We start from the raw sequence: 8363 nt of genomic DNA on the forward strand, positions 1-8363 counted from the left end.
ATAAAAAAAAAGATAATAATAATGAAATAGTAATGATGATAAAAATAATAATTAAAAAAATTATAATAATTGAAATTAATAATAATAATACAATAGAAAAAAATAATAAAAAATTACGATAAATTTTAAAAAATAATAAAAAATAACACGAAAATAGTAATAAAAATAAAGTAAAAATAAAAACAAAAAGCACAACAAAATAATAATTAAAATAAAAATAATAAAACAAAAGTAAAAATAGAAATAATAAAGATAATAATAATAATAAAAAAATTTTAAAATAATAAATAATAAAATGATAATAAAAAATATGTAATAAAAATGAGGGGAAAAATTTAAACGCAGCCCAAAAAACCCCCAAAAATAATTTTTAATGAAATAATAAAAATAATAAAAAAAGAATTAATAAAATAATAAAAAGAAGAAAAAGAAGGAAGAAAAGAAAAAAGAGGGAAAAGAAAAGAAAATAACATTAATAATGATAATAAAATATAACCTGAAATAGTAATAACATAAAAAATAATAAAAACAACCAAAAAACCATAATAAAAATGATAATGATAATGTAATAACAAAAATAGAATAATATAATAAAATAATATAATAAAATAATATAATAATAAAAATAATAAATAAAATAATAATAATAAAAATAAAAATAATAATAATTATAAAATAATAAAATTTTTTAATTTTTAATAAAAAAATAATAATAAAGTTAATAATAAAAAATATAAAATAAAAAATAATAAAAAATAAAAATAAAATGAAATAAAAAAATAAATAAATAAAATAAAAAAATAATAATAATAATAATAATAAAAATAATAATAATAATAGTAATAATAATAACAATAATAATAATAATAATAATAATAATAATAATAATAATGATGATGATGATGAGGAGGAGGAGGAGGAGGATGGTTATAATGAATACAAGGTATCGAAATAATAATAACATGGAAAATATAACACAGGTATCAGTGACAATGACCGCTTTGGCTAACTTGGCTTGTAGTTGTATATTATATATTTTGCCTTTTCTTACATTTTATCGAAACATAAGTGCGCTTCGCCATGCATTCATTGGCTATATTGGCTACATTGGCTGTATTCCCTCGGCTACTTTGGTTCCCACTGGCTACTTTGGCTATCTTTAAGCGTGGTGCCGCGGGATGTAAACAAAACCACGTGAGTCGATCCCAGCTGATGTCTCCGGGCAAGTTGAAAAATTTCAGTATTATTGCTGTTATTGCCTTTTTCTGGATGACAGGTTCAAGATGGAGTTGGATCGGTATCTTATATGGTTGGGCGATTCTCTGAAAGCTTCTTTTTGGTAAGCTGAATTGGTTGCGTCTGTTTATATGTATGATTATTGATAATTTTTTTTTGTTTGCAAATTAAAATTTTTCCTCTGCTTTTTGGCCGTATTGGAAGATTCTTTTGAATATATATTATAGCTTCTCCTGATTCATAGTTTTTTTTCCGTCCAAACGAGTGTTCATACAACAACCTAGGTATGAAAGTATTAAATTAGGATGATAGTTACATCTGAATTGATTTCAGTTTGTGCTCCTAATGTTTGTGCATACATTTTAACTAGCAATTGTTCTGATATTACATGCTTGAATAATGATAAAAAAGTATGATAATGATAATAAAAAGCTATGGGTACAATAAAAGCAAATTGGCCACTATCCTATGCATTGATTGCTGTGGCCTCTATACACTAAAGAAAAAATAAATCTCAATGTATTTTTTTTTTTAAAAAAGGTGTGCTTGTAGAGCTCCTTCTAATTTTTTTTTTTTAGCAAACAGGGAACCTGTCAAAATTCCATTTTGCCAAAATGTGCAAATAGATGGTAGAGATTTGCCAGCTTTGTTGGAGATTTGAAGCACAGGAGCCATGGCAAATATTTAACCCCATAGATCTGGGTGCTTAGTGCCCACATATGGCCCAAGGGTTTCAGTATTAATAGGCTTTTCTGAATGGGCCATTCTCAAGGTTGTGTGGCTTTGTAGTACGGCACACACAAATACTCAAGCGCTTCCCCCTTTGTAAGATTTTGTTATTGTGTCATTTAATATATATATATATATATTTTTTGTAATATTCAATATTCTGTAATACAACCTGCATGCCAATGGTCTACAGCAAACAGGAATAGGATTCTATGCATGGAATTAGTGCCAACCCTGGAATGAGCACTCTTCTAGTCATGGCTCACAGATGGTTTCATTCCACACTCATTTACCAATAGGAATAATGCAAGAACCCCTTCCTAAACGCCCACCTAGTCTAGTCACCCTTCAAGAGCTTTATACATTCAATGGAGAGTCATTCTCATCACCCCCGCCCATTCAGCCAAAATTCTCATGCGGCAAGTTCCCTTTACCCCGCCCTCAGCCAGATTCTCCCAGACTGCATTTCATGTCACCTTCAAACCAGACTTTCCCATGACATAATGGTCAGGTCATCCAGATCAAGGCATTAACCCTTTCCCGACGGGGTAGTATTTATAGTGGCCCGGGCCTCACTGCCGGGGGCTTATATCGTCGCCCTAGCATGCGCGACCACTCATGTCAATGATAGTACGAGCATATGTTGTATTTTCAGTTTCATTATTTTCTAAAGTCCTACTTGCCATAATTCCTGATAATGAGACTGAAGAATTGTGTTGTATATAGAACTCCATCGTGGATCATTATTCGGTCTATAGTTCGAATAAAATAAGCACTGTGTGGCATGCATGGAAGTTAAATCGTCTTTTTTTTTGCATAGTAAAAATGAGGAAGTGTTAAAAAACGACTTAATCACCACGTTTCAGTGGCAGAAAAATAATATTTTGCAGTGATGTAACAAAAAAGAAAACATCAAGGCATGTCCATACATTCCCATGGATGTACGCACATGCCCCCGCAGATAGGTTAACATTGGTTCACTATGGATCTGACTCTAGCTGTAGGCCTTTGCCATAAAGTACAATAATTTTCCAAATGGGATTTAGATTAAAAGAAAGCTAACATAATTACAAAGTTTGTTAGTACTGTAGGACTATATAAAAACATTTACGAAAAAAAATAGAATTAGCGCAAAGAATAAATTTAAAAAACAATATACAAGGAAACTAACTAATAAGTGGTAGAAATTGAATACGCGTCTGAAGGCAGGGGACAGAGAGGCTTTCACAGCCTCTACTATGAGCTAGTCTTCTTTCTAAAGGGTCCGTTAGTCGTCTTTCTAATAGGGTCAGTAGTCTTCTTTCTAATAGGGTCAGTAGTCTTCTCCTAATAGGGTCAGTAGTTCTTCTCTCAATAGGGTCAGTTAGTCTTCTTTCTAAAGGGTCCACTTGTCTTCTCTCTAATAGGGTCAGTTAGTCTTCTTTCTATATAGGGTCAGTAGGCTTTCCATTATTTGAACTAAGTCGGGAAGGAAGAAAGACGACTGGTACTGGTGGGCCTACCATAAAATCCAAATTAAGGCATTACATGTAGACCTAATTGACGAATGAAAGAGGCTGAGTTCTAGGTGGCTGACCAATTCTACAAGGATAGAAATGTGGAATCTTTTTGTTTTCTTTCTTTCTTTTCTTTTTTGTTCTTCTTTTCTTTCTTTCTTTCTTTCTCTTCTTCTTCTTCTTCTCTCCTTTTCGAATATGTATGTTTTGTATTAAAGGGAATGGATTGTCAGATAGTACACAATCTTAACTGAAATCCTTAGCATGGTTAGTATCAGTTTTGGATTTTCAATTTCAGAAATTCAAACAATATTGCAAAAAAAAGATGTATGGGGGTAAATATATATATATATATATATATATATATATATCTATATATATATATATATATAATATATATAATAGATTATAAAATAAGAGATATATATAATACTATATATACAATATATAAGAGATATATATATTATATATAATTATTATATTATTTGTATGGTTATTTATAGTCATATACTATAAAGTGTACTAAACTCTCACGAAAGTATATATTCTGTTTTCAGGAATTTTCGGTTTCACGTGTTGTGGTATGTGGTGGCGATTGTCAATCTGTATTCGTATTTGGTAATTTGTCTGTACACATAGAACTCGTCCTCCATACATAGAAAAGTATCAAATGTTTATTTATATACATATGTACCTAAAAAAAATATTTTCACACAGAAATAGCAAAGAAATTAACGTATTGCTGCCGGGCATGGCATGTACCGACATGCCATGCCCACTGTGAATTTACTTTATTAAATGTTTTTACACATAGATGGCTGCACTTGTACTAAGTCAACCATTTACTTTTTTCCTTGATTTACAAAAATATTTTACATTATCTTGTTTTACTGTTATTAATGTTGATAACATTATAGTAATTATAATGTCTAAAATAAAAATAACACTATGATATTTTTCCCACTAATTCAAGGCAAGGTGGAATGAGGTAAGGTCACAAGGTCTACTAATTGACTCCTTTGTGGCTAAGCACCAGCAGAGCCATCTATGTGCGGAGACATTTCACACACACACACACACACACACACACACACACACACACACACACACACACACACACACACACACACACACACATACACGCACACGCACACGCACACGCACACGCACACGCACACGCACACGCACACGCACACACACACACACACACACACACACACACACACCACACACACACACACACACACACACACACACCACACACCACACACACACACACACGCACACACACAAAATATATATATATATATATATATAGAAGTAGTTGTATATATATATATATATAGAGGAAGAGAGAGAGAGAGAGAGAGAGAGAGAGAGAGAGTGCAGGAGAGAGAGAGAGAGAGAGAGAGTGCAGCATTTTCCCAGCGGCATTGGGTTATTAAAGTATAAAGTTTCTTACCTCGAGAATGAGTAAGAATTAAGGGAATAGAAAATGGTATTTGTCACAAAAAACAAAAATTTAATGAATAAATAAACTAAGAGTTAAGGGTAGGTTATTGTACGTAAAATATACATTCATATTTATAAGTAGAAAGTTATCTACAGTGGAAAAAAGTTCCAGATTAAGTAATGATCAAATTTATTGAACTCAGGTTTTCTGTTTTTTGTTCCTCATATATATTTACCTATTTCTACTTTTCTAGATGATGACACAGTAAACCAGACAAAATTAAACAAAAACATCGAAACTGTTTTCCAGAGGGTGAAGAAGGCTTGCACAGCTGCCAACAAAGACAAAGATTTTGAAGACTTCCGCTGCAAATCCACACTTTACTGTTGCTGTGCTGCCGAGTGTGAAGAACCAGCTGGTAGTGAGATCTTCTAAAGATTTGCAGCTTGTCATCTCTTCTGTCCCGACCTTAAAGGAATCACATTTTCTCTCTATTGTAAAGAATCAGAGGTGTTACAGATGTCTCATATACATTCTCAGCTTCCTGCCAACTTCATATCTTCCGACACTCATAGAGGAATATTTTGCATCTACGGATGGAGTAAAACCAGTTTACTCTCGCAATGTCATTAGAGCTTTTCATGTCTTACCTACTCAGTTGGCAATCAAATTCATACTTGGAAAATTGTGAAAGCGATATTCTAGAATGCTTGAATTTGTTTGTGAAGTTTCTGGCTTCCCAAAGAATGTATCGAGTGACTCAAAGTGCAGATAAAATCAAGTGCCTATTTCTTCATGTATCTCACAAAATATCTCTTGTTGATGCTAAATGTGTACATAGGCAAAGAACTGGAATATCCAAAATCCCAGAATCATTAATCTGTTGGAGAGATATGTGGAAAAGAGAGGAGAAGGAGAACAAATCCCCAATGAGGAATAATCTCTTTACAAAAGATCTTGTGATTACATTCCTTAAGCTTTGTCAGCAGAAAAATGAAGCAATTAACATTGGAATGTGGATGGATTGGAGTGAAATTAACCTACCAGTAAGTGTCATTCCTCACAAGGGCTCTACTGTCCATTCAAACAAGACTGCAGAAAAGAGCATTCAGTCCGTTATTTGTAACATAGCCTTCGATATCATACAGATCTTTGACTTGCACCCAAATTTGCATAATCCTGCCAGACCAGTGAGTGTCAAACTTCCTCCAGTTCATGAAACAAGTAGCCTGTGACCCCGACTACGACCCAGATTATGACCTGGGTTTAGAGCAGCTCTTACAGGGGATTGAGCTAAGAGATGAAAGGGAGCAAAAATTACTTGAGATCCTCCTGGACAAAGAGGAGATCTATTCCTCCCAGAAATGCATCGACTCGGTGAAAAATCACCTGGGGAAAGTATCCTGCAAGACCCGTAGAGATGTGCTGGTGAAATTCATTGATTTGTGAAGTCTGGAAATGCCCTTATTGCAGAGTGGCAGGAGGTAATGTGTTAAAGACATGCACTGTTATTGTTCTTTAGTTCTTTCATGAAAGTAAAGATGACTGCCATTAATTAAAGTATAGATATGTAGAATGTATTCTTGCTTTACAAAGAAAAACTTTTATTTATATTTATATACATCACAAACCATTTCCACTTAATTTGCAGATTTCCTTATTATACTCTTCCATCATCACCTCAGTCAAAAGTATAGCAACGGATTTTCCCTTTAGGTTTTCTTGAATGGCAAAACACTTTCACTCAAAAAAAAAATGAGACAGTTTCAGACTATAGCATAAATGGTCCAAATTTTCCTACTTGAAACTATCAAACAGTTATTAATTTTTACAGCCTATTGGGATCAATATAGTGAGGGAGATTTGCACCTTGGGCGTAGGCCTTTGTAGGGATTCAGAATAATTCTAATATAATTGATGCAGTGGTGCATTGGATTCATTGGTGCACAGTTACATAAGTTTCTGAATGAACTTATACTTGTAAAAACATTGCATGGCTTTATTGTAGTTTTACCCTTTTTGTTTACAGTTCATCTTAAAGTTGGCTGAAGATATTCCCTCTGAGGATCTGTTGCCAAAATAGTGGAAAAGTTAGATTCCGGCCAAAACGAAATCCTTAAAACCTCAAATTTTAATCTTCAAACAACGCTGTTTTCAATCAGCTTGTGGGAGAGAACGCACCAGAGGTAAGAGTGATTCACTTTTCTTTAAAATGATAAAAAGTGTTTATTTTCTTCTGTGGCTTTTCATCATTATTGACATATTAGAAGGATGTTGACTTTATATCAAAACTGTAATGGATGTAAATAGCTTTGTAGAAAAGTTCCTTGTTTTTATGACAGGTTTTTCTTGGATTCTTTCTTTTATTTTTTCTACTTTATGATATTTATGATTGATCTGAAAGACATTTAGATAACCATTCATCATTTTAGGAGCAGGAAAAAACATGCTTAAGCATAATTTATTCTTTCAGGCAAAAGAGAAGCATGTAGCTAGTCCTAATCCATCACAGGAACAGGATAGCCATGATTTACTAAACGTAGTCTCACATTTAAAGCAGGAGAGAAACATACTTATATAATACCCAGTCCATCATTTCAGATGCAAGAGAAGTATGTTTACCTAATGCCTATCCAGGATTTCAGATGTAAGAGAAAAACCTAATCCATCATTTCAGATGCAATAGAAACACACTTATCTGAGACCTAATCCCTGATTTCAGATGCAAGAGAAACACATATGGTTGTGTCTCCAGTCTGGTAAGGAGTGATCCAACAAGCTGTCACTTTGCCCATTAGTTTCCCTGGATTAGTTCCCGTCATGGTACGAGCCTTGTCAGCCATCTCTGAAGTTTGCCAGGCAACTTCACCATCTGGTAAGGAAGAGATTACTTTGTTTTATTACTTCATAGATTTTAAAGTGTACTCAGCCCAATGGTAAATACTAGTTATTGATAGTATTATCAGTAATGTAGTAGTAAATGAGTTTTTATGGGCACATTAAAAGAAAATGTTTTTGTTTCATATTAAATTATAATAATAAACACCTATGAAATTGTATGTGAGAATATGGACATTTCTGTTTATTATCTTTTCTGTGCCCTTAAAGAATGGAAAGTTTGAAGCTTCTTATGTGCACAGATAGGAAATGTTTGAAAAAAAAGGCTCTTGTTACCTAAGGAAATGTAAGAATTAACTTGAAAATCTTTCTCCCAGTGCACCACAAAGGACATTATTATGAGAGCACTATATAATGTGTAACCACAGGATAGAAAGAACAGCAAGAAATTTAAGTGGAGAAATGTATCAGTAAAATAGTTTTTGATATTTGTCTGTCTGGGTAATGTTAACACCAGCTTACTGAACTTGCTGTAGATCTTCCTTTGGGGTTATAGTACCTTTTTTCTACTGCTTACAAAATCAGAATCCAAATAGGACTTTTGAAAAAAA

The 8363-nt window shown here is 33.0% G+C and overlaps 1 pseudogene; it reads left to right on the top strand.

Annotated features, from left to right (window-relative positions):
• Window positions 1-1283: 1283 nt before the first annotated feature.
• Window positions 1284-7789, top strand: LOC119569498 (annotated as a pseudogene).
• The last annotated feature ends 574 nt before the right edge of the window (window positions 7790-8363 follow it).

Source organism: Penaeus monodon, unplaced genomic scaffold (genome assembly GCF_015228065.2).
Source record: "Penaeus monodon isolate SGIC_2016 unplaced genomic scaffold, NSTDA_Pmon_1 PmonScaffold_15767, whole genome shotgun sequence".
Classification (NCBI taxonomy): Eukaryota; Metazoa; Arthropoda; class Malacostraca; order Decapoda; family Penaeidae; genus Penaeus; species Penaeus monodon.